The sequence below is a fragment of the Xenopus laevis genome, chromosome 9_10L, assembly GCF_017654675.1.
Source record: "Xenopus laevis strain J_2021 chromosome 9_10L, Xenopus_laevis_v10.1, whole genome shotgun sequence".
Taxonomy (NCBI): domain Eukaryota; kingdom Metazoa; phylum Chordata; class Amphibia; order Anura; family Pipidae; genus Xenopus; species Xenopus laevis.
This window is the reverse complement of record NC_054387.1, coordinates 7589456-7615791: the sequence shown is the minus strand read 5'-3', so window position 1 is coordinate 7615791 and position 26336 is coordinate 7589456. Positions and strand designations below refer to the sequence as shown.

Sequence of the window (26336 nt, the reverse complement as noted above, 5' to 3'; positions counted from 1 at the left end):
TCATTCTGAATGTTATTTCATACCTCAATGAAACTGCCGGTTTTTTTATTACAACTGGCGCCTTTTCATGTTTCGGTGGAAGAATTAACCCCCTGTGCTACCAAAAGGGGCATGACATGTGACGTGTGTGTGTGTGTTTTTTAAATTAAACGTGACGGGTGTGTCTATTGCCAAAGTGAGATTTGCACTATTATTAATATTATTATTATTATTATTATTATCACGAGCATGATTTGTACACCGTTTTCTCAAACTGAATGCAGTTTTCTATGTTGCGATTTTTCTGCGGCAAAAATATCCGTGTATGGGATGGTGGTGGGGGGTTTTATTGCATTTTAATGCACCGGTGATTCCAATAAAAAAAAGAAAAGATGTATATATTTTTAACTCTGTCCTTTGTCTTGTGCGCTCTGTGGTCAGGAAGAGGTTAATGATCCATAAGTGCTCTTAGAGACTGTTAACCCTCACCCCCTGCCAGTGATATGCCGCCGTGTCTGGGCTCCTTCGAATGGAAGTGGGTTCCCATCCGCTGCAAAAGTTGCGCTGCAAAGAAGCAGATGTCTGACATGAGATGTGCGAGAATTCATGAGCTGTCCCTATACTGAATATCATATCAGGACTTCCCAAAACCTGATACATAAATGTCTGTAGGGAGCAGTGATTGTACGGGTTGGGGTTTAGCTCCAATTTGGTCAGGTGATTAACCCCTGCATTGCTGGAGAGTATGGTCTATGTTGCTTTTTACTTTGAATCGCATTAATAGAGCAAAAATTTATAGATAGATAGATAGATAGATAGTGGTATTGGATAGATATGGTATTTGGATATTAATGGAATAGATGATAAAGAGACAGAATTATAAATAGAAGATGATAGACAAAGGCAGCTCTATACAAACAAAGAGACAAAGATAAAGGTAGATGCTGATAGATAGATAGATAGATAGATAGATAGATAGATAGACAAAAAGACAGATAGATGATAGATAGAGAGAAAGAGAGAGAGAGAGATGGATAGATAGATGGTATATAGATAGATAGATGATAGATAGATGGATAGATAGATAGATAGATGATAGATAGAGACAGACAGACAGAAAGACAGATAGATGATAGATAGAGAGAGAGAGAAAGAAAGAAAAAGAGAGATAGCGAGATAGAGAGAGAGAGAGAGAGAGGGGGGGGAGAGAGAGAGAGATAGATAGATAGATAGATAGATAGAGACAGAAAGACGGATAGATGATAGATAGAGAGAGAGAAAAAAAAGAGAGATATAGAGAGAGAGAGAGAGAGAGAGAGAGAGAGAAAAATAGAGATAGATAGATGATAGATAGAGAGAGGAATAGATAGAGAGAGAGAGAGAGAGAGAGAGAGATAGATGATAGCTAGAGAGAGAAAGAAAGAAAAATAGAGAGAGAGAGAGAGAGAGAGAGATGATAGCTAGAGAGAGAGAAAGAAAGAAAGAGAGAGAGAGAGAGAGAGAGAGAGAGAGAGAGAGAGAGAAACAGACAGAGACAGATTGATGATAGATAGAGAGAGAGAAAGAAAGAAAGAAAGAAAGAAAGAAAGAAAGAAAGAAAGAAAAAGAGAGATAGATAGAGAGAGAGAGAGAGAGAGAGAGAGAGAGAGAGAGAGAGAGAGATCTTAAAATGATCTTAAAATGAGCATTTTGGAGCACTAAGTAAATAAGTCTCCCTTCAATGCTCAGGAATACTGAAGTTCACTCATAAAAAGCCTCAGCAGATGTTTGGGGATTTGGGAGCAGCAGAGACTCTGTCACCCCGGAACCCAACGTTACACTGATCTGAAACACTGAAATCTCCTCTGAAACACGGGAAAGGATTTGACTGCAACATAAAAAGCAGCGGCGCATGTGACACGCTGATGTGTAAATCTCTTTAGAAAGAGAATTCTCTTGTCCGTAAGAAGGTTTCTCCTAGGAAACATGCACATTAGCAGGGCTAATCCTATAATACACATATATTCCCTGCTCCTTCCTCCCCTACTCACTGCCTAAGCCCCCTTGTATTTGTCACCCCATAAAGACACATGTCCTGAGCTATTAAACACTCCACTGCCTATTTACTAATGGTGCAGAGATGTAACCAACAGCCATAAATCCCTGTATTTGTGCCCACTGAGCTCCTGTCACTGTTAAAGGCAAATCTTAAAGCCTCGGAAATGAGAAGCACAGCTTTGTACATCCAGTGTAAATGTCATAAATTGGGTGGACAAGTGGGAGGTCCATGAGCAATCAGATGCACACCATAGATGGTAGAAAATGCTCTACTACATACTGCCATATGCTTCAGTTATAGTTTCCCTTTACTGTGGCAGCTGGAGCCTAATGTACAGAAACTCTTTCCAGAAGGACTGCTGATGCCACAGTGAACTAGCTGCTCATTGGTTGCTATAGGTTACTAGACCCCTTTTAATTTTAATCACATAACAAAAGGATCCATTGGGTAGGGGTTTAGGAATATATGTGGCTTGAGGGTTTGACACTATGGCTGGCACAGCTGTGACCAGGTTTGGACTGGGGTGGGGGTTGCGGCACCAGGTTGACCTCAGAGCTGGGGGGGGGGCAGGGGTGTGTGTGTGGGCCCCTACGGTGGTAGCCTACCCAGTCCAACACTGGCTGGAACCTTACGTTTAATTACAGCCAGGGAACTGTGCAGGGTCGGACTGGGCTGGCGGAACACCGGGAAAAGACCCCTACCGGCCCAAACCCGCTCCCCTGGCTGACCAGTTTCTGTGCTGCGGTGCATCGTTTTTCAAGCATGCGCGCAGCAGGAGTTTAGCAGTCCGGACGTGGCCCCTGGTGACTGCCAGGAGGGCCCTTTGTTTTGCAGCCCCGGTGGGCCCCCAACCCTGGAACTATGTGCAAGGACACATATACATATGCCTATCTGCTTAATGAGAACTCACCTACCTCCCTGATACTGGGGCAAAAGCTTTTCTGTATCAACCGGAGACCCCTCTTTACCTGTGACCCTTTCGGAGAACCCTGGGAAACGAAATCCAAGATTCCTGAGACCAATAAAACACGAGGCACAAAATTAGAACCTTAATTCACACATGACATTTAGAGGTAAAAGAATATCCAACAAGAAAATACGATCCAATAAGTTCCCCCGGCAGCACCTGCAATGTATATTTCGCTTAACCTTGAATCTGGGCCAAGCCTGGCGAAACCTTGTTTATGTACTAAGGACATCATTAGTCGGCTATTATTGGCAAATAAACTGTCACTCGCAGATGTACTGGATGTAGAAACCCTAATTCTGCCTCTCGCAGGGAAGAGATTGTGCTTTTAGAGAGGCTGAGTGCCCTAATCCTGCAATTTGTGCTGGATACCAAAAGCCGGATTGCGAGATCCTATGGCGTAGTTAATGTTTTATAAGAGCCCCCTAATTAGCTCAGCTGGCGCGTGACCCAGCCAGATACAAGGCGTCTCAGGAGTCGGCAGTTGCAAGATCACAGAGGGCGCCAGTTTTGCAGGGAACTTTAGGAAAAAGGAATTTAATTCCATAGCTTTATCTTTTTGGCTCCAACTAACTACCTGTATGTGTATTCTACATATTGAATTCCCCAGTAAGATTCCCACCTGTATTCTTCTGCATTATTCCATATTAATTAGGGATGCACCGAATCCACTATTCTGGATTCTGCCGAATCCTTTGTGAACGATTCGGCTGAATACCGAACCGAATCCGAATTTGCATATGTAAATTAGAGGTGGGAAGGGGAAGACATTTTTACTTCCTTGTTTTGTGACAAAAAGCCACGCGATGTCCCTGCCTGCCCCTAATTTGCTTATGCAAATTAGGATTTGGATTTGGTTCGGCCGGGCACAATGATTCGGCCGAATCCCTATAACTCCTCCCATTGCTCCATATAAGCCTCCCTATAACTCCTCCTATTGCTCCATATATCCCTCCCTATAACTCCTCCTATTGCTCCATGTAACCCTCCCTATAACTCCTCCTATTGCTCCATGTAACCCTCCCTATAACTCCTCCTATTGCTTCATATACCCCTCCCTATAACTCCTCCTATTGCTCCATATAACCCCTCCCTATAACTCCTCCTATTGCTCCATATAACCCTCCATATAACCCTCCTATTGCTCCATATGTAACCCTCCCTATAACTCCTCCTATTGCTCCATATAACCCTCCCTATAACTCCTCCTATTGCTCCATATAACCCTCCCTATAACTCCTCCTATTGCTCCATGTAACCCTCCCTATAACCCCTCCTATTGCTCCATATACCCCTCCCTATAACTCCTCCTATTGCTTCATATACCCCTCCCTATAACTCCTCCTATTTCTCCATATAACCCCTCCCTATAACCCTCCCTTTAACTCTTCCTATTGCTCCATATACCCCTTCCTATAACTCTTCCTATTGCTCCATATAACCCTCCATATAACCCTCCTATTGCTCCATATACCCCTCCCTATAACTCCTCCTATTGCTCCATATAAGCCTCCCTATAACTCCTCCTATTGCTTCATATACCCCTCCCTATAACTCCTCCTATTGCTCCATGTAACCCTACCTATAACTCCTCCTATTGCTCCATATAACCCTCCCTATAACTCCTCCTATTGCTCCATGTAACCCTCCCTATAACCCCTCCTATTGCTCCATATACCCCTCCCTATAACTCCTCCTATTGCTTCATATACCCCTCCCTATAACTCCTGCTATTGCTCCATATAACCCCTCCCTATAACCCTCTCTTTAACTCCTCCTATTGCTCCATATACCCCTTCCTATAACTCCTCCTATTGCTCCATATAACCCTCCCTATAACTCCTCCCATTGCTCCATATACCCCTCCCTATATCTCCTCCTATTGCTCCATATGTAACCCTCCCTATAACCCCTCCTATTGCTCCATATAACCCCTCCCTATAACTCCTCCTATTGCTCCATATACTCCTCCCTATAACTCCTCCTATTGCTCCATATAACCCCTCCCTATAACTCCTCCTATTGCTCCATATACCCCTCCCTATAACTCCTCCTATTGCTCCATATAACCCTCCCTATAACTCCTCCTATTGCTCCATATAACCCTCCCTATAACTCCTGCTATTGCTCCATATAACCCTCCTATAACTCCTCCTATTGCTCCATATACCCCTCCCTATAACTCCTCCTATTGCTCCATATAACCCCTCCCTATAACTCCTCCTATTTCTCCATATACCCCTCCCTATAACTCCTCCTATTGCTTAGTGGGGGTCATCCCACTCTGTCCCACAATCTACTCTGCACAGACACTTCCGTTGTCCCATCAAATCCCCGGCTTCGCTGCACCCAGCTTGGACATCTCATTAATCCGGCCTTTTCTTTCTGATAATTGCTGCCGATTTCTATGACAATTTCTAAGTGGAAGTGGAGTTTCCGTGGCAACCAAGTTTTCATTGGGAGGGGGGTACAGAGGAGAGGTGGCTCACCTCTTAACTGAGCATCAATGATTTCGGATGATAAGAAGATTATTGCCGCACTGGCCAAGCAAACCCTTTATTTACTGAACACAAACTTGGCCACTAGGATGTTTTATGTCGGAGCCCTTTGCTACATTATTCCATATATTTAACATTTTAGACTACTCAACCTCTGATGAATAAGGTTGCCCATCCCTCGAGCTTCTTGGCTTCTGACATTGTTGGAAGGCCATTGGCTATAGCAGTGATGATGTAATGATAAAAAGAATGGATCATAGAATGATACGTATATAGAATGAGATGATGGAATCTAGAAGACTGGGCAGCTGGATAACAAAGTCATTCATGGATAAATTCATATTTTGTTTTATTTGGATTGTGGGATTATAGCACCCCCACATAGGGTCCCCCTGCTTCGACCCAACCCAAAGAACATCATCAAGAACATTTTACAAATCCAACCACGCAAGCGACGATTTGAGTCACAAGTGCATTTGCAAACAGCGCATTTCACATGATGGAAACTTTACTGTTGAACATGTGCTAGAAAAGTTTACAAATAAAACAGAGGCCATAAAACGCCAACTTTTACAGCAAAGAGTATGTACATATATTACACGAAGGACGGGATTAGTTGGGATCAGACACAGCAGGAGGGAAATTGATTTGCAGTTTCACAGCAGGTGGTAAAATGGGCAGAAATGGAACGTTCTTCGGTTGGGAGAAGATTGAGGCGACACAGACTTTTGGAAGCGGTAAACGAGTCACATTAAAATTCTATAAAACTGAGTTTTCCGCTTGAATATAAAAATGGACCGGTTTACTGCTAAAAATGATCAAATTGCGTTTAAACTGGGAATGGGCTGCGACTCTCTAGTACAGTTCCCTTACCAGTGTTTCCAACAGAGGATTAGAATATTTTAATAAATTCGTTTTGATTACGATGGCCAGTGTCCCCACAGTACATATCAGTATATAATACATCACATATCACTAGTGCCTTGTAAGGTAATCCAAACCCGTGAGTCACTTAAAGGGATCCTGTCATCGGAAAACATGTTTTTCTCAAAATGCATCAATTAATAGTGCTACTCCAGCAGAATTCTGCACTGAAATCCATTTCTCAAAAGAGCAAACAGATTTTTTTATATTCAATTTTGAAATGTGACATGGGGCTAGACATTTTGTCAATTTCCCAGCTGCCCCCAGTCATGTGACTTGTGCCTGCACTTTACGAGAGAAATGCTTTCTGGCAGGCTGCTGTTTTCCCTTCTCAGTGTAACTGAATGTGTCTCAGTGGGACAAGGGTTTTTACTATTGAGTGTTGTTCTTAGATCTATCAGGCAGCTGTTATCTTGTGTTAGGGAGCTGTTGTCTGGTTACCTTCCCATTGTTCTTTTGTTTGGCTGCTGGGGGGAAAAAGGGAGGGGGGTGATATCACTCTACCTTGCAGTACAGCAGTAAAGAGTGATTGAAGTTTATCAGAGCACAAGTCACATGACTTTGGGCAGCTGGGAAATTGACAATATGTCTAGCCCCATGTCAGATTTCAAAATTGAATATAAAAAAATCTGTTTGCTCTTTTGAGAAATGGATTTCAGTGCAGAATTCTGTTGGAGCAGCACTATTAACTGAATCATTTTGAAAAAATATTTTTTCCCCATGACAGTATCCCTTTAAGGAACGCAAGTTTAATTAAAGTGTAATTGGCTTTATAACTGCCCCTTTCACTGTGAGTCTCTATGTTACTTGACTGTAACCAGGATTTACTCCAGTGGCCGGTGAGGTTTCCAAACATAAAACCTTTGCTCAAAACCATCACGACACCTGCCTCTCTAAAATCACATTCCAAAACCTGTGTTACCAGTATGACGTTTCCCCTTCCTTTGCCGCTATAACTGACCCTACTCTTCTGGGAAGGTTCCCGCTCGATGGTGGACCATTGTTGGTAGGAGTTGTTTCTATCCAGCCACACATGAGGTTGGGCATTGATGTTGGGGATCAGGCTCACGTTGGGGTTCCGAGTTATCCCACAGGAGATCAGTTGGGTTGAGGGTATGGCTCTGAGCAATCAGATTCTTCAATTCTCATGTCAGGTAGGGATCTGGCTCTGTGCATGGGGGACATTATTGTGCTGAAACAGGATCTCCAAACTCCAACAAATTCGGAAGCGTGGAACTGCCAGGTATATCATTGTAATCTGTAGCTTTAAGGATAGTTTTCAATGGAACCAGGGTCCCCAATCTAGAACGTGGCAAACATCTCCACTCCATCACCAGGTATAAGTGGTAGTGTTCTCCTGGAATGCACCAAACTCACACTGTCCCATCAGACTGCCACATGGTAAAATGCCACTTAGAGCAGGACTAGACAATGGCGGATCTCAGTCTGATTTTCTCCACAGGCCAAGAATCCCATTGGGTGAAGCAGACGTGGTGGATTTTGGTGCAGAAAAGCAACATTTTGCATTTCGCAAAGGCAAGGGGAGCAGCAGCAGCAGAGACTCTGCATTATTAAACATCGTCTGACCCTGACCTTATCCCTCCAGAAGACGCATTTCCACTTCTCCAGAGTCCAATGGCTTTGCACTTGGTGTTCTGACTTCTGATTGCCCATAAAACCTCCACGCTCCCTATAAATAGTTCTGTTGTTGCTTCTGGAAACCATTTGGAACCAGCGAGTGTCCTAAAGGAGGCCAAAGGATTTTAGATGGGGCCTCTGGATGCTGTATAAACAGGAGGAGCCTTGGGTCCATATAAGTGTAGGAACTACAGTACAGAACACCAGAACTGTACAATATATATAGTGAATAAAGTACCCCCTATTGTAAATGATAAGGATATTACAAGTTACCGAGGAGTTTCATGACCATATAAAAACACGAGGCCGAAGGCAAAGATCATGGAACTCTGAGTTGACTTCTAGCAGCCGTCACAGGTCAGTAGCCCACTATGGAAATCACACACTGAGCTGTTCTGTGCCCACAATGTTGTCTTCCTTATCAAGAGAATCTGTAGATTTAAATTAAAGGAGTAGTTCACCTTTAGGGCAGAGATACACGCGAAGATTTGGGGAGATTTCGTTGCCTCTTCTTCGGGCGACTAATCTCCTCGAAAAGCCTTCCCACCGGCTAGAATCTAAATTGCTGGGGGAGGATGGCACTGGGAGCGATTCCGTTTCCCTAGTCGTCCCGAAGTTTCCTCGTGAGGCAACTTCGGAAAATGAAGCGCTCCGAGTGCCATCCCGCTGGCGATTTAGATTCCAGCCGGCGGGAAGGCATTGTGTCTCTGCCCTTACGTTAACTTTCAGTATGTTATAGAATGGGCAATAGTGATGGGCGAATTGCTCCCGTTTCGCTTTGCCAAAAAATTCGCCATTTTCCCATGAATTTAGAGAAATGAAGAAAAATTCCCGAAAAAAAATGTGAAACTCGAAAATTGATGACGGCATCAATTTTGGATGTACGTCCGAAAAGGCACTTGCGTCAATTTTAACGCTGGCGTTAAAGTCAACGGGCGTCCGAATAGCAATGTCACGCAGTGATTTTGACGTGAGCGACTTTTTGGGGCGAAACACAGAAATTCGCTGCAGATTTGCGCCGGGTGAATTTATTCGCCCATCACTAATGGACAATTCTAAGCAACTTTTCAATCGGTCTTGATTATTTAGTTTTTTTTATCGTTTTTGAATTACCTGCCTTCCTCTTCTGACTCTTTCCAGCTTTCAAATGAGGGTCGATGACCCCTTCTAAAAACAAATGCTCTGTAAGGCTACACATTTATTGCTTTTGCTACTTTTTATTATTCATCTTTCTATTCAGGCCTCTCCTATTCATATTCCAGTCTCTTATTGCTACGTTTTATAACTCATCTTTCTATTTACGCCCTGTCCTATTCATACTGTATTCTAGTCTCTTATTCTAACCAATGCCTGGTTGCTAGGGGAATTTGAACCCCAGCAACCAGATGGCTGAAATTGCAAACTGGAGAGCTGCTGAATAACTCAAAAACCACAAATAATAAAAAATGACAACCAACTGCAAATTGTCTCAGAATATCCCTCTCTACATCATACTAACAGTTAATTTAAAGGTGAACAACCCCTTTTTAAAAAAAGGGTTTTCTTACTTATATAAAAAGAAAAAAAATCCGATTTGAAAATAACACTCCTGCCTGGAAACATCTGGCAACCCAAATCTTCTCTTATTTCATACATTTCCTTTAAATATCTGAATGTGTCAGTTCTTTCCCTGCGCTTGCAAAGCCTCCCAGAACCAGATGGCCCGTCTGCAGTTCTGTATTTGGCTGCGGGTCCCGTCGGACCAGTTGCCTGAATAGAATTTGAATAGATTAAGATTGTTCCTGAGTAAAGGTGTCAAACCCTCTGCCCTCCCAGCTATTGGGTAGGAAAATTCCCAGCAACCTCAGCGATCCCGTAGTTCTTCCTGACACCTAGAAGGAAATCATTCTAGGGAGGGATAGATTAGATTGCAAGCTCTTTAGAATAATCAGTAGGGAGTCTGCGGCACTATTATTTCATGTATGTTTTTTTTTTTTATGTTAGCGTGGGATTGAAATGCAGCAGCGGATTCTATTTACGGCGGCGGAACGGAGTATCGACGGGAAATAAAAGGAAAGCGGGAGCAGGAGATTAATAAGATTAACCCTAAATCAATTCATTCTGTTGCCATTTTTTGCCCACAGATCCCAGGGAATCACACAGGCAACCAAAGAAATAAATGTATAATTTACTAATGTCTTTCAGGCAGGTTTAGTGACCAGTAGGGGGCAGCTGTGTGCTTACTCCCCGTCGTGTTAACTTTTAGGGGCAGATTTACTAAGCTCGAGTGAATAGTTCGAATCCAAAAATATTCGAATTTCAAAATAACTTTTTGGGTACTTCGACCATCGAATTGGTCAAATTCGATCGAATCGAATGATTCGAAGTAAAAATCATTCAACCATTGGATAATCGAAGTACTGTCTCTTTAAAATATCCTTCGACTCATTACTTCGCCAAATAAAAGCTACCAAATTGAATGTTAGCCTATGGGGACATTGGGCACTTTTTATGATAAAATAAAAATCATTCGATCAATCGATTAAAATCGTTCGAATCATTTGATTTGTTCGATTGAACCTTTTGCGCTAAAATCCTTCGAATTCCATATTTGAATTCAAAGGATTTTACTTCGAGGGTCGAATTTGAGGGTTTTTAACCCTCGAAATTCGACCCTTGATAAATCTGCCCCTTAGTATGATGTAGAGAGGGATATTCTGAGACAATTTGCAATTGGTTTTCATTTTTTATTATTTGTGGTTTTTGAGTTATTTAGCTTTTTATTCAGCACCTCTCCAGTTTGTAATTTCAGCCATCTGGTTGCTAGGGTCCAAATCACCCTAGCAACCAGTGACCCCCATTGGAAAGCTGGAAAGAGAAGAATTCAAAAACTATAACAGATAAATAATGAAGGCCAATTGTAAAGTCACTTAGAATTAGCCATTTTATAACAAGACTAAGGGCAGAGACAAACATGGAGATTCGGGGAGATAAGTCGCCCGGTGACAAATCTCCTCCTCTTCGGGCGACTAATCTCCCCGAACTGCCTTCCCACCGGCTAGAATCAAAATTGCCGGCGGGATGGCACTCAGAGTGCTTTGTTTTCCGAAGTCGCCCGAAGTTCTTGTGAGTCAACTTAGGGCAACTTCAGAAAACGAAGATCTCTGAAGGCAGTTCGGGGAGATTAGTCGCCCGAAGAAGAGGCGATTTGTCACCGGGCGACTAAATCTCCCCGAATCTCCACGTGTGTCTCTGCCCTAAATGTTAACTTAAAGGTGAACCACCCATTTTAACTGACTGCACCCCCTTGATAAATAAACCCTCTTATTTCTGATTCCCGTGATCTGTTTGAGCTGACTTGTTGACTTGAAAGCCCCAACGCAGTGGAATTCCACTGGGATCAATGTAAAGTCCAAGGTCTCTTTAAACCATTCACGGACAAGGCTTAGATTTAAGGGGTACAGGCATGGGATCCGTTATCCAGAATTACAGAAAGGTCGTCTCTCATAGACTCCATTATAATCAAATAATCCAAATATTTAAAAAACGATTTCCTTTTTCTGTGTAATAATAAAACAGTAGCTTGTACTTGATCCCAACTAAGATATAATTAATCCTTATTGGAAGCAAAACCAGCCTATTGGGTTTATTTCATGTTTATATGATTTTCTAGTAGATAAGTAGATTTAAGGTAAGAAGATCCAAATTACTGAAAGATTCTGGATAACAGGTCTCATACCTGTACTTGATCCCAACTAAGATATAATTAATCCTTATTGGAGGCAAAACCAGCCTATTGGGTTTATTTAATGTTTACATGATTTTCTAGTAGACTTAAGGTGTGAAGATCCAAATTACGGAAAGATTTTGGATAACAGGTCTCATAACTGTACTTGATCCCAACTAATATATAATTATTCCTTATTAGAGGCAAAAAATTGGGTTTATTTCATGTTTACATGATTTTTTTAAGTAGACATAAGGTATGAAGATCCAAATTACAGAAAGATCCGTTATCCGGAAAACCCCAGGTCCCGAGCATTCTGGATAACAGGTCCCATCCCACAAGGAATATCCCTATCTGGCTTAGTTTTATGGCATTTCTAAGCAGAATCAGGTTTAGTACAGGGCAATTACTAGGCTGCCATAGATTTATGGTATCTTTTAATATAAACTACAAGAGATTTTCTGGTTACAAATTCATATACTGGTACAGGTAAGGGATCCATTATCCATAAACTCATTATCCAGAGAGCTCCGAATTACGGAAAGGCCGTCTCCCATAGATTTAATTTTATCCAAATAATCCAAATATTTAAAAATTATTTCCTTTTTCTGTGTAATAATAAAACAGTCGCTTGTACTTGATCCCAACTAAGATTTAATTAATCCTTATTGGAGGCAAAAAATTGGGTTTATTTAATGTTTACAGGATTTTCTAGTAGACTTAAGGTATGGAGATCCAAATTACGGAAAGATCCGTTATCCGGAAAACCCCAGGTCCCGAGCATTCTGGATAACAGGTCCCATACACGCCCTTATTACAGGCATCCGTTTCAGTTTTCCCTGCAGGGTTTGTGTCACTGAATGAGTTAAAGAGACCCCCGGGGAGGGTAAGTGGCCAAGAGAAATGTGTGAAGAGTGAAAAGTCCTTATTAGAATTCAGTAGCAAGTGAAGCAGATGCTCTGATCCTTTATTCCACTTGTATTTTTTTAGCTTTGTAATTATTTGCCTTTTTTATCTGAATCTTTCCAGCTTTCAAATGGGGGTCGCTGACCCCATCTAAAAAACAAATGCTCTGTAAGGCTACAAATATATTGTTATTGTTACTTTTTATTCTCATCTTTCTCTCTTTTTCTTATTCCAGTCTCTTGTTCAAATCAGTGCGTGGTTGCTAGGGGAATTCGGACCTTAGCAACCAGAGAGCTGAACGTGTAAACTGGAATAAAAAGCTAAATAAGTCAAAAACTACAAATAATAAAAAATGAAAACCAATTGCAAATTGTCTTGTAATATCACTGTCTACATCATACTAACAGTTAATATAAAGGTGATCTTTACATATTCAACCAAAGCCTCAACCCCAAATTGAAAGGAGCCCCTAAAAAAAGCAAGAGCTCCTCTGTGCAACGGATGAGGCCCATTTGAATTTTAAAAAAGACGTTAATTAAATAAGATTTTTACTACGATGGAATGCAACAAATACCCATGGCAATGAACTTTATGCCATTAAGGAGATAATGATCCACTCTGAGCATTTTCGAGTCCTTTGTTCATGATGACTTCCCCTTTAAATTCATAGCCAATTCTTCTTGCTCATTTCCCATATATGAAACTTATATAACTAAGATATAATTAATCCTTATTGGAGGCAAAACCAGCCTATTGGCTTTATTTCATGTTTACATGATTTTCTAGTAGACAAGGTATAAAGATCCAAATTACGGAAAGATCCATTATCCGGAAAACCCCAGGTCCCCAGTATTCTGGATAACCGGTCCTGTACCTGTACTTGATCCCAAGTAAGATATAATTAATCCTTATTGGAAGCAAAACCAGCCTATTGGGTTTATTTCATGTTTACATGATTTTCTAGTAGAGGGCAGAGACACACGCTCAGATTCGGGAAGATTAGTCGCCCAGCGAAAAATCTCCTCTTCTTCGGGCGACTAATCTCCCCAAACTGCCTCCCCGCCGGCTATAATGTAAATAGCTGGCGGGATGCCAATTGGAGCACTTCGTTTTCCGAAGTCGCCCGAAGTTTCCTTGTGAGGCAGGGGAAGGCAATTCGAGGAGATTAGTCGCCCGAAGAAGTGGCGATTAATTGCCCGGCAACTGAATCTGAGCGTGTGTCTCTGCCCTTAAAGGTATGAAGATCCGTTATCCAGAAAGCATTCTGGATAACAGGTCCCTTAGCAGTACCAGTTTTCAAATGTGACTTTATTATTACCTTATTTCTAGGAAATACGCTCATTTTATTCGCCCTACATTTTACGCACAGGCATAAAGAGTTTAATCCTATAGACTCCCGTGAATTATTTATCCTGAGTCGGAAACGTGGGATTTGAATTTCAGCGCTTTCATCCCCTGGGAGACACTGGTGGTCATTTCAGGGTGGTGGGTGACAGTTAGTGACCTTCTGGAGTGAGTGTTTAATTAGGGCTCTGAGTGACATTATCCAGGCTTTAAATTAACCCCTTCTGTGCTTTAACAAAAAAACCTTTTTAATCCCACTTCTGTAGGGCAAGACCCCCCCCCGGATGCCCCCTGTTGGCTTATCCTATAAATCAGCGTAAATTAAATGGCGGCATGAATGAGAAAACCTCACTAAAGGGCAGATTTATCAGCGGTAGAGACTTCCTAATTATAATTGTTCCGCAGACTGAGATGTTTCCGTGATTTTATCAATTTTCTTACGTTTTTTTCACCAGCCGGGCATGGATTCGCTGCTCATTTCCTAGTTTCTTCGCCCGATTTTCGCAAAACCGCGGCGGAAATTAGCCGAAAAATCTGAATGCCCATTGACTTTAATGCCTTCGGACAAAACAGTCACGCGTATAAAAATTGGCGCTCACGTCAAAAGTGTCAATTGTCAAAATTATTTCAACGCCCATCTGCGTTTCGTGGATTTTTCGCCATTTTGCAAATTTTACGGCGAAGCAAAACGGGAGAGATTTGTCCATCACTATCGCATTTTCTCCCCTTTAAGGGGTTGTTCGCCTTTCACTTAAACCTTTAGTATGATGTAGAGAGGGATATTCATTGAATTTTTTCAGATTTTTAGGTTATTTAATTTTTTATTTGGCGGCTCTCCAGTGTGCAAATCCGGTTGCCAGGGTCCAAATGACCCTAACAACCATGCAATGATTGGAGTATGAGACTGGAAATGTGAATAAAAAGTAGCAATGGCAATACATTTGGAGCCTTACAGAGCATTTGTTTTTGTTTTTTTTTAGATGGGGTCGGTGACCCATATTTGAAAGCTGGAGAGAGTCAGCAGAAATAATACATTTATAATTATATATATATATAATATTTAATTATTTCATAATAAAACTATAAAACAATAAAAAATAAAGGGCAATTGAAAAGTTGTATTTTCTGTATAGGCACCTGAGGGCACATGCCAAGGGCAGCAGAGTCGGTGGACAACCTCTTGAGTGCCTACATGGAAAAACAGAAATTTGTAGTTTTTTTTTTAATGCTTTATAGGGGGGCATCTGAGGCTGATGGGAACTGTAGTCCTACAGAAGGTAGAAAGACAAAGTTTGTGTCCTATTGATGTAAGTATACACCTTGCAGGTCACATATATATAAATATATACACAGAAGTGCCCATATAAGTCTTTCTCTCCTACACCCCCGTATTCCAGCCCCTACATCACCCACGGAGCTTTTTTTAGTAAAAAATATAGTGATTGGAGTTTGTGTCACTTCTAACCTGTTACTATAGCAACTCACTGCACGGCCGCTTACTAGGGTGTCTTTTGGATTCCAGCCCCCCCCACTCCTTCTTCGTTACTATTAATTAGTCCAGATTAGAAACTCAGGAGGCGTCTCGGAGACATTGATAATAAGAATCTTTATGGAAACAGCACCAGATTCATGGAATGGAGGGAAATTCATTAGGAGCTATGGAATTTCAGTTCCTTCCAGTTGTCAGATAATAAATGAGATGAATGTACAGAGGTCTCCTGTAATATTCCTTGGAGGCGCCTCTCCTAACTGCCAGTTAATTGCTGCTCTTATTTACAATAATATATCTCAGCAATCACATCTGTCTCTTTACAATGACATGAAAGAGAGGGTTACTATCCTGCGTCTCTTAAGATGGCCTTTGAAAACCGCAAAACAGTAGGTGAATGTAGTAAGAAAGTAGTAGGGATAATAGTCTCTGGGAAGGGAGTGTGACTGTGGGATAGCAGGTATAGTAGGGAGAGATGGTGCCTATAGTAACAGTGGATAATAGTCTCTGGGAAGGGAGTGTGACTGTGGGATAGCAGGTATAGTAGGGAGAGATGGTGCCTATAGTAACAGTGGGATAATAGTCTCTGGGAAGGGAGTGTAACTGTGGGATAGCAGGTATAGTAGGGAGAGATGGTGCCTATAGTAACAGTGGATAATAGTCTCTGGGAAGGGAGTGTGACTGTGGGATAGCAGGTATAGTAGGGAGAGATGGTGTCTATAGTAACAGTGGATAATAGTCTCTGGGAAGGGAGTGTGACTGTGGGATAGCAGGTATAGTAGGGAGAGATGGTGTCTATAGTAACAGTGGATAATAGTCTCTGGGAAGGGAGTGTGACTGTGGGATAGCAGGTATAGTAGGGAGAGATGTGTCTATAGTAACAGTGGATAATAGTCTCTGGGAAGGGAGTGTGACTGTGGGATAGCAGGTATAGTAGGGAGAGATGGTGCCTATAGTAACAGTGGATAATAGTCTCTTGGGAAGGGAGTGTGACTGTGGGATGGCAGGTATAGTAGGGAGAGATGTGCCTATAGTAACAGTGGATAATAGTCTCTGGGAAGGGAGTGTGATTGTGGGATAGCAGGTATAGTAGGGAGAGATGGTGCCTATAGTAACAGTGGGATAATAGTCTCTGGGAAGGGAGTGTGACTGTGGCATAGCAGATATAGTAGGGAGAGATGGTGCCTATAGTAACAGTGGATAATAGTCTCTGGGAAGGGAGTGTGACTGTGGGATAGCAGGTATAGTAGGGAGAGATGGTGTCTATAGTAACAGTGGATAATAGTCTCTGGGAAGGGAGTGTGACTGTGGGATAGCAGGTATAGTAGGGAGAGATGGTGTCTATAGTAACAGTGGGATAATAGTCTCTGGGAAGGGAGTGTGACTGTGGGATAGCAGGTATAGTAGGGAGAGATGGTGTCTATAGTAACAGTGGGATAATAGTCTCTGGGAAGGGAGTGTGACTGTGGGATAGCAGGTATAGTAGGGAGAGATGGTGTCTATAGTAACAGTGGATAATAGTCTCTGGGAAGGGAGTGTGACTGTGGGATAGCAGGTATAGTAGGGAGAGATGGTGTCTATAGTAACAGTGGGATAATAGTCTCTGGGAAGGGAGTGTGACTGTGGGATAGTAGGTATAGTAGGGAGAGATGGTGTCTATAGTAACAGTGGATAATAGTCTCTGGGAAGGGAGTGTGACTGTGGGATAGCAGGTATAGTAGGGAGAGATGGTGTCTATAGTAACAGTGGGATAATAGTCTCTGGGAAGGGAGTGTGACTGTGGGATAGTAGGTATAGTAGGGAGAGATTGTGCCTATAGTAACAGTGGATAATAGTCTCTGGGAAGGGAGTGTGACTGTGGGATAGCAGGTATAGTAGGGAGAGATGGTGTCTATAGTAACAGTGGGATAATAGTCTCTGGGAAGGGAGTGTGACTGTGGGATAGTAGGTATAGTAGGGAGAGATTGTGCCTATAGTAACAGTGGATAATAGTCTCTGGGAAGGGAGTGTGACTGTGGGATAGCAGGTATAGTAGGGAGAGATGGTGCCTATAGTAAGAGTGGATAATAGTCTCTGGGAAGGGAGTGTGACTGTGGGATAGCAGGTATAGTAGGGAGAGATGGTGCCTATAGTAACAGTGGATAATAGTCTCTGGGAAGGGAGTGTGACTGTGGGATAGTAGGTATAGTAGGGAGAGATGGTGTCTATAGTAACAGTGGATAATAGTCTCTGGGAAGGGAGTGTGACTGTGGGATAGCAGGTATAGTAGGGAGAGATGGTGCCTATAGTAACAGTGGATAATAGTCTCTGGGAAGGGAGTGTGACTGTGGGATAGCAGGTATAGTAGGGAGAGATGGTGCCTATAGTAACAGTGGATAATAGTCTCTGGGAAGGGAGTGTGACTGTGGGATAGTAGGTATAGTAGGGAGAGATGGTGCCTATAGTAACAGTGGATAATAGTCTCTGGGAAGGGAGTGTGACTGTGGGATAGCAGGTATAGTAGGGAGAGATATGTCTATAGTAACAGTGGATAATAGTCTCTGGGAAGGGATTGTGACTGTGGGATAGCAGGTATAGTAGGGAGAGATGGTACCTATAGTAACAGTGGGATAATAGTCTCTGGGAAGGGAGTGTGACTGTGGGATAGCAGGTATAGTAGGGAGAGATGGTGTCTATAGTAACAGTGGGATAATAGTCTCTGGGAAGGGAGTGTGACTGTGGGATAGTAGGTATAGTAGGGAGAGATTGTGCCTATAGTAACAGTGGATAATAGTCTCTGGGAAGGGAGTGTGACTGTGGGATAGCAGGTATAGTAGGGAGAGATGGTGTCTATAGTAACAGTGGGATAATAGTCTCTGGGAAGGGAGTGTGACTGTGGGATAGTAGGTATAGTAGGGAGAGATTGTGCCTATAGTAACAGTGGATAATAGTCTCTGGGAAGGGAGTGTGACTGTGGGATAGCAGGTATAGTAGGGAGAGATGGTGCCTATAGTAAGAGTGGATAATAGTCTCTGGGAAGGGAGTGTGACTGTGGGATAGCAGGTATAGTAGGGAGAGATGGTGCCTATAGTAACAGTGGATAATAGTCTCTGGGAAGGGAGTGTGACTGTGGGATAGTAGGTATAGTAGGGAGAGATGGTGTCTATAGTAACAGTGGATAATAGTCTCTGGGAAGGGAGTGTGACTGTGGGATAGCAGGTATAGTAGGGAGAGATGGTGCCTATAGTAACAGTGGATAATAGTCTCTGGGAAGGGAGTGTGACTGTGGGATAGCAGGTATAGTAGGGAGAGATGTGTCTATAGTAACAGTGGGATAATAGTCTCTGGGAAGGGAGTGTGACTGTGGGATAGCAGGTATAGTAGGGAGAGATGGTGTCTATAGTAACAGTGGGATAATAGTCTCTGGGAAGGGAGTGTGACTGTGGGATAGCAGGTATAGTAGGGAGAGATGGTGCCTATAGTAACAGTGGGATAATAGTCTCTGGGAAGGGAGTGTGACTGTGGGATAGTAGGTATAGTAGGGAGAGATGGTGCCTATAGTAACAGTGGATAATAGTCTCTGGGAAGGGAGTGTGACTGTGGGATAGCAGGTATAGTAGGGAGAGATGGTGCCTATAGTAACAGTGGATAATAGTCTCTGGGAAGGGAGTGTGACTGTGGGATAGCAGGTATAGTAGGGAGAGATGGTGTCTATAGTAACAGTGGGAAGTATAACTGGCAGTGCAGAGAATTTTAGGTTTAGATCACAGACAGAACATTATTGGGGAGGAAGGTGTAAGTTCTTCCCATGTCTGGTGGGTTTCCCAAAACACTGGTATGTTGAACTATTGTACCAAGATATATTGAAATTGCTCATGAATTACTGGAGCCTCTACACTCTGTACTCACACCCCAGGTATTACCTATGAAGACTTCTATTAATAGACCACTGCCCCTTACCCTAAATCCTAACACCTAAGGCACCACGACAGGATCCCCCCTGATGAAGTCTGAAAGGAATAAGGTCTTTGAGTTGGACCCATGAGCTGACAGCCAGTTGTAGCAGTTCAAGAGTTATTTTTTTCCTTTCTCTGTATTTATCCATCCGTGGAAATGTAATATATAATATATCTGTACAAATCTAAATTTAGCCTCCCACATCTCTGTATATTTGGACTGCAGATGTTCCATGTGATCTCTCCTCCTGCTCATTAGAGTGTAATATCTCCCCCGAGCCGAGACCCTTTGTGCATAGGAGCTAACACTGCTCTCGCTTATTATACTCTCCCCATTAGTAGTCAATGCCATGATTTATTTAAATATCAGTGTAGGACCCCAAGAACCCCCACTTGTATTAGAATATTTCTGTACCGCAGTCATGTAGTTCAATTGCGATTCTTACACTCTCCCCATCCAACATTATAATCTAACGGCTACCGGTATGGGACCTGTTATCCAGAATGCTTGGGTTTTCCGGATAAGGGATCTTTCAGTAATCATACCTTAAGTTTACTACTAATTCATTTAAACATGAAATTAACCCAATAGAATGGTTTTGCTTCTAAAATAGATTCATTGTGCAGGTATGGGACCTGTTATCCAGAATGCTCTGGACCTGGGTTTTTTTCCGGATCTTGGATCTTCATACCTTAAGTCTACTAGAAAATCCTATAAACATGAAATAAACCCAATAGGCTGGTTTTGCTTTCAATAAGGATTAATTATATCTTAGTTGGGATCAAGTACAAGCGACTGTTTTATTATTACACAGAAAAAAGGAAATCACTTTTAAATATTTGGATTATTTGGATAAAATGGAGTCTATGAGAGACGGGCTTTCTGGATAATGGGGTTTCCGGATAATGGATCCTATAGGGATTCTACCCATTACTCACCCTACCTAGCTCTCAGGCCCTCTGAATTACAGAAAGGCCATCTTCCAAATATTTAAAAATAATTTCCTTTTTCTGTGTAATAATAAAACAATAGCTTGTACTTAATCCCAACTAAGATATAATTAATCCTTATTGGAAGCAAAACCAGCCTATTGGGTTTATTTAATGTTTATATGATTTTCTAGTAGACTTAAGGAATGAGGATCCAAATTATGAAAAGATCAATTATGCAGAAAACTCCAGGTCCCAAGAATTCTGGATAACAGGTCCCATGCAATACAATGAATCTATTTTAGAAGCAAAACTATTCTATAGGGTTAATTTCATGTTTAAATGATTTTTTAGTAGACTTAAGGTACGAAGATCCAAATTACGAATAGATCCCTTATCCGGAAAACCCCAGGTCCCGAGCATTCTGGATAACAGGTTCCATAACTGTATTCTCTACTACTACCTACACCTGAAAGCCCACCTTCAAAGTCAGACATCTATTTGATGTGCTGGATATTGTTAGAATTGATACATCAATGTATTTATTATATATAATATATATATATATATATATCTATATATATATATATCTATATATATATATATCTATATATATATATATCTATATATATATATATGTGAGGATGAGATCACTTTAACTGTGCCAATAATGGTATTAGTGTTCTACAGGTACGGGACCTGTTATCCAGAATGCTCGGACCTGAGGGTTTCCGGATAACAGATCTTTCCATAATTCATAGATATTCAAGCCTTAAGTCTACTAAAAAATCATATAAACATGAAATAAACCCAATAGGCTGGTTTTGCCTCCAATAAGGATTAATTGTATCTTAGTTGGGATCAAGTACAGGTATGGGACCTGTTATCCAGAATCTTTCCGTAATTTGGATCTTCATACCTTAAGTCTACTAGAAAATCATGTAAACATTAAATAAACCCAATAGGCTGGTTTTTTCTCCAATAAGGATTAATTATATCTTAGTTGGGATCAAGTACAAGCGACTGTTTTATTATTACATAGAAAAAGGAAATTCTTTTTAAACATTCGGATTATTTGGATAAAATGGAGTCAATGGGCGTCAACCTTTCCGTAATTCTGAACTTTCTGGATAATGGGTTTCCAGATAACAGATCCCATACCTGTATTTACTTGTTGATGCATCAATAAATGCAACCTGCTAGAAGAAGTGGCTGGGGCAGGGGGTCCTAAGAAAGGAAACCTTGGTGGGTCCCGGACCCCCAGTCCCACACTGAAAGCGTATGAGACCTTTTTTTTGTACCGAAATTCTGTCAGCAGTTTTAGTTGTCTTTTAAAGGAACAGTAACACCAAAAAATGTAAATGGTAAAGTAATGAAAATATAATATACTGTTGCCCTGCACTGGTACAACTGATGTGTTTGCTTCAGAAACAGTACTATAGTTTATATAAACAAGCTGCTGTGTAGCCATGGGGGCAGCCATTCAAGCACAGGATACACAGTAGATAACAGATAAGTACTACTATAGTTTATATAAACAAGCTGCTGTGTAGCCATGGGGGCAGCCATTCAAGCACAGGATACACAGTAGATAACAGATAAGTACTACTATAGTTTATATAAACAAGCTGCTGTGTAGCCATGGGGGCAGCCATTCAAGCACAGGATACACAGTAGATAACAGATAAGTACTACTATAGTTTATATAAACAAGCTGCTGTGTAGCCATGGGGGCAGCCATTCAAGCACAGGATACACAGTAGATAACAGATAAGTACTACTATAGTTTATATAAACAAGCTGCTGTGTAGCCATGGGGGCAGCCATTAAAGCACAGGTTACACAGTAGATAACAGATAAGTACTACTATAGTTTATATAAACAAGCTGCTGTGTAGCCATGGGGCAGCCATTCAAGCACAGGATACACAGTAGATAACAGATAAGTACTACTATAGTTTATATAAACAAGCTGCTGTGTAGCCATGGCGGAAATTAAAAAAAAGACTATATGGCGCAGGTTAAATAGTGGATAGCAGATAACACCATTATGTTCTACAGAGTTTATCTGTTATCTGCTGTGTAACCAGAGCCTTTTCTTATTTGAATGGCTGCCCCGTTGCTACACAGCAGCTTGTTTATATGAACTATAGTAGTGTTTCTGAAGCAAACACAGCAGTTTTACCAGTGCAGAGCAACACTACATTATATTTCGATTACTTTGAAACACTTTAATTTTGTCGATGTCACTGTTCCTTTAAGCCGAGCCAGTGTTTGTGCTACATATACGTGTTAGAGAAAAGAGATCAGGCTGGACACTGAGCGCTTACACCCACCTTCTCAGTTCCTCGGCCTGATCTCGCCTAATTAACTGTCAGTTGGCTGACGGCAGCGTGGGGGGAATTGATCCGCACAGGCCCCCCAGTTAGTCACCCGCAGGTGGTCTAGGGGTGATGCAGATTTCATTCCCAGTCACCCCAAAACCCACACACTGACAGGAGGGACCTGTAGAATAGACAGTGTGTGTGTTGTGTACTGTGTGTTGCTTGTGTACAATCCCTGTGTGTGTGTTTATCTGCGGGATGTGTCTGTAGCTGCTCAATACACAACATCATGCAAATCTGCCAGTTGCTATAGCAGTGGATTTCTCTCCGTTTTATTCCATTTCTATCCAAGGAGCAGCCGCTCAATAAACCCAATTATTTGTACCACAATAAAACACTCCACCTCTAAACAAAATGACTATGTACATCTAGTATTTCATTCATCTTCCAATTAAGCTTTAGCCTGGCATAAAGGGACCTATCGGAAGCACCTTTGCAATTGCTCATTATTATTTCACCATATTATTTGTTTTTTTTCCCCTTTCTGATTATTAACTGGCTGCAACTGGTCATGAATTTGGTTGTTGCGAATATGAGGGACTCGCTTTCTTATAAAGGGGTGGTTTACCTTTAAGTGAACTTTTAGTATGTTAAAGAATGGCCAATTCGAAGTAACTTTTCTATTGAGCTTCATTACTTCTTTTTAAATATTTTTTTTTTTTTTAAATATTTGCCTTCTTCTTCTGACTCTTTCCAGCTTTCAGATGGGGTGGTCAACGACCCCATCTAAAAACAAATGCTCTGTAAGGCTACACATTTATTGTTATTGCTGCTTTTTATTACGCAAAAAAATTTAATGAATTAGGTTAACTTTCCCTTTAGACTTGTCATGGATCTAAAAAGGACGGTGCCTGAGAGATGTCAATGCCATTAATATGTTTTGCCCCATAAGAGAGTATTTGCATTATAGGGGAAGTAAAGTGTAAAATAGAATAAGGCTAGAAATGGTGTATTTTGTATACTAAACATAAACATGAACTTACTGCACCACAAGCCTAATCAAACAAATGATTTATACTTTCAAAGTTGGCCACAGGGGGTCACCATCTTGTAACTTTGTTATACATCTTTGCAAGACCAAGACTGTGCACATGCTCAGTGGGGTCTGGGCTGCTTAGGGATCGGCATAAATAATCAAAACAGCACAAGTCAAATAATATCTGCCAGAAGCCGATACAGCAAGACTGATTAATAATCAGAATATACAGACTGTACTGGGTCCTGTGTTGTCATGTAATCTAATGTGGATTTTATAGTTTTTGTATTGTTTAATAGAAACTTTCTCCAACTCTGCAGAACCAGTGGCTGCAGCAAAATAATCCTCCAAATAGAATCCCAGTTTATCTGTTTAAATCTGGCTCCATGATCTTTGTCCCTGCAGGTGGAACAATGTAAAGACAAAAATAAAATCCAATACAAATCTCTACACAGTCGCCGACTGCTCTACAGGGAAACAAACAAAGCTGCTTGAGTTCTGCATGGCTGGGAAGTAAGACGGGGGCTCCCCCTACTGTACATAAGTATGATTGTTTCCCTGCAGAGCAGTTAGGGACCGTCTGACAATTCCTATCCATAGCAGTAAATGAAGGGAGAATTTCACTGCATACAATCAGGTTTCTTATAAAAACTGTACACATTTTTTAATTAAAGTATATTGGAGATAGGTTTTTTTTTCATTAAAGAAAGTAAAAATGGGATTTTATTTTTTTGCCTTTACATGCCCTAAGCCACTTTCTGCCATCCCTATGCTTTGGCTCAGCCAGTGATTGAAGACAATGGGATCCCAGCGCTCAGGGGCAAGTTTCATGTGTTAGTCCTGAGCCAGTTGCGGTCAGTGGGCCGCACGACTTTTTGGAAAGGCTGATCTATTAAACACATCGCTGGCGCATGTTGAATTTAAGGAAAGCGAGTGCAGAGTAGAGACAGGGTGTATAATACAGGAGAATAATACAGGAGGAGCCGGCCTGGCAGCACAAGAGGAGGAGGGAGGCTGGCGCTGGGATATTTATTAAGACGGCGGGTGCTGATGAGGGTGGCAGCAGGGAATTAAAGGTGTAGGATGGAGGCAGATTGGTGGGACCCATGGGAGAGGGCAGAAGAGTTAATAAGCAAGACAAGGGACAGAATGTACAGAGGAGGGGGGAGATATAGCACCACCGCAGAACAAGGAAAGGAACAGGGCACTGCACTTCAATTCTCTATTAAAGGAACAGTTCAGTGTAAAAATAAAAACTAGGTAAATAGATAGGCTGTGCAAAATGAAAAACCAGGAGAGCTGCAAAGCAGGAAGTAGTGTTCTGGCTATTATGTTACACATCCACTCACTCCAGCCTTTATACATTACATTTTTGGCTAAATAACTATATTAGATACATTTTTTATTTTGCACAGCCTATCTATTTACCCAGTTTTTATTTTTATACTGAACTGTTTCTTTAAAAGGACAGACTGCTTTAAATATGTTTGTGAAGATTCTCATTCATCCAGGTCATGGTATATCTGTAGAAAGTAGGGATGCAACGAATCCAGGATTCGGTTTTGGATTCGGCCTTTTTCAGCAGGATTCGGCCGAATCCTTTTGCCTGGCTGAACTGAATCCTAATTTGCATAGGCAAATTAGGGCTGGGGAGAGAAATTGCATGAATTTTTGTCACAAAGCAAGGAAGTAAAAATGTTTTCCTCTTCCCACCCCTAATTTACATATGAAAATTAGGGTTCAGATTCAGTTCGGTATTCAGCTGAATCTTTCACTAAGGATTCGGGGGTTCCGCCGAATCCAAAGTAGTGGATTCGGTGCATCCCTAGTAGAAATAAGTCAAATCAACTGAACTTGCTTTGTGTTGTTTTCTTGAAGATCCTTTCACCAGTCAATCCAATTGGCTTTCTCAATTCAGAAGGACATTCCAGAGGATATAGTCCTTATTTACAAGTCATTCTGAATTGTCCAGTCCAGTTGATTTAACTTATTTTGACTTTAAACTAGGGATGCGGCGTTGTTCTTTTTGCACAATCTGAACTTGTTATCCGGCTGCTCTCAAGTCTGGAATTTAAAAAGCCATCTGGTTGCTTTGGGTTTCTTGCTCTACCAACTGGGAGCTACAGGCTGGGATTTAGAATAGGCTTTCTGTTTTGGGGTTCATAAATAAAATCACAGCTAAAAGCAATTCCAAGGCCAAAGAGCTTGCAGTCTAAGAGAATAGAGCATGTCACAGTATCGCTTAGATTTACATCTTGGACAGGCACTGCCACCCTGTGGCCATTTAGAGATACGACACTGCCAGATCCAGCAATGAAACTGTCAGGCAGTTCAGTTATTATTTTGTCCTGGTCTGTTTTCTCTTTCCCATTCTCTCGGTCATCTGTTTATCCTAGATGTAACATTCACCCACTTTCCTCCCTTTGTAATCACACTCCCCCTCCAGCGCTGATCTGCCTCCCCTCTTCTCCCGGCTCCCCCTCCTGACTGTTATGACTGGAGAAGGGAGGAGGAGGCTGGGACAGGTGTATCCTGACTGTTTGTTGACGTTGCAGAGCATTTCGGCTTGTCCTTGACTCTGGGCAACCAGTGAAAGACGTGCAGAAATATCTGTGACCCAGAG

The 26336-nt window shown here is 41.7% G+C and overlaps 1 protein-coding gene across 1 annotated transcript in view; it reads left to right on the top strand.

The window, feature by feature from the left end:
* The window catches only part of rprml.L (reprimo-like L homeolog), a 942-nt gene extending 888 nt beyond the window's left edge, over positions 1-54 (top strand). Inside the window, 1 exon segment of the mRNA NM_001092686.1 lies at positions 1-54. This exon segment is cut by the window's left edge and continues 888 nt beyond it. The gene's annotated coding sequence lies outside the window, so the exon portion shown is untranslated.
* Positions 55-26336: the final 26282 nt, after the last annotated feature.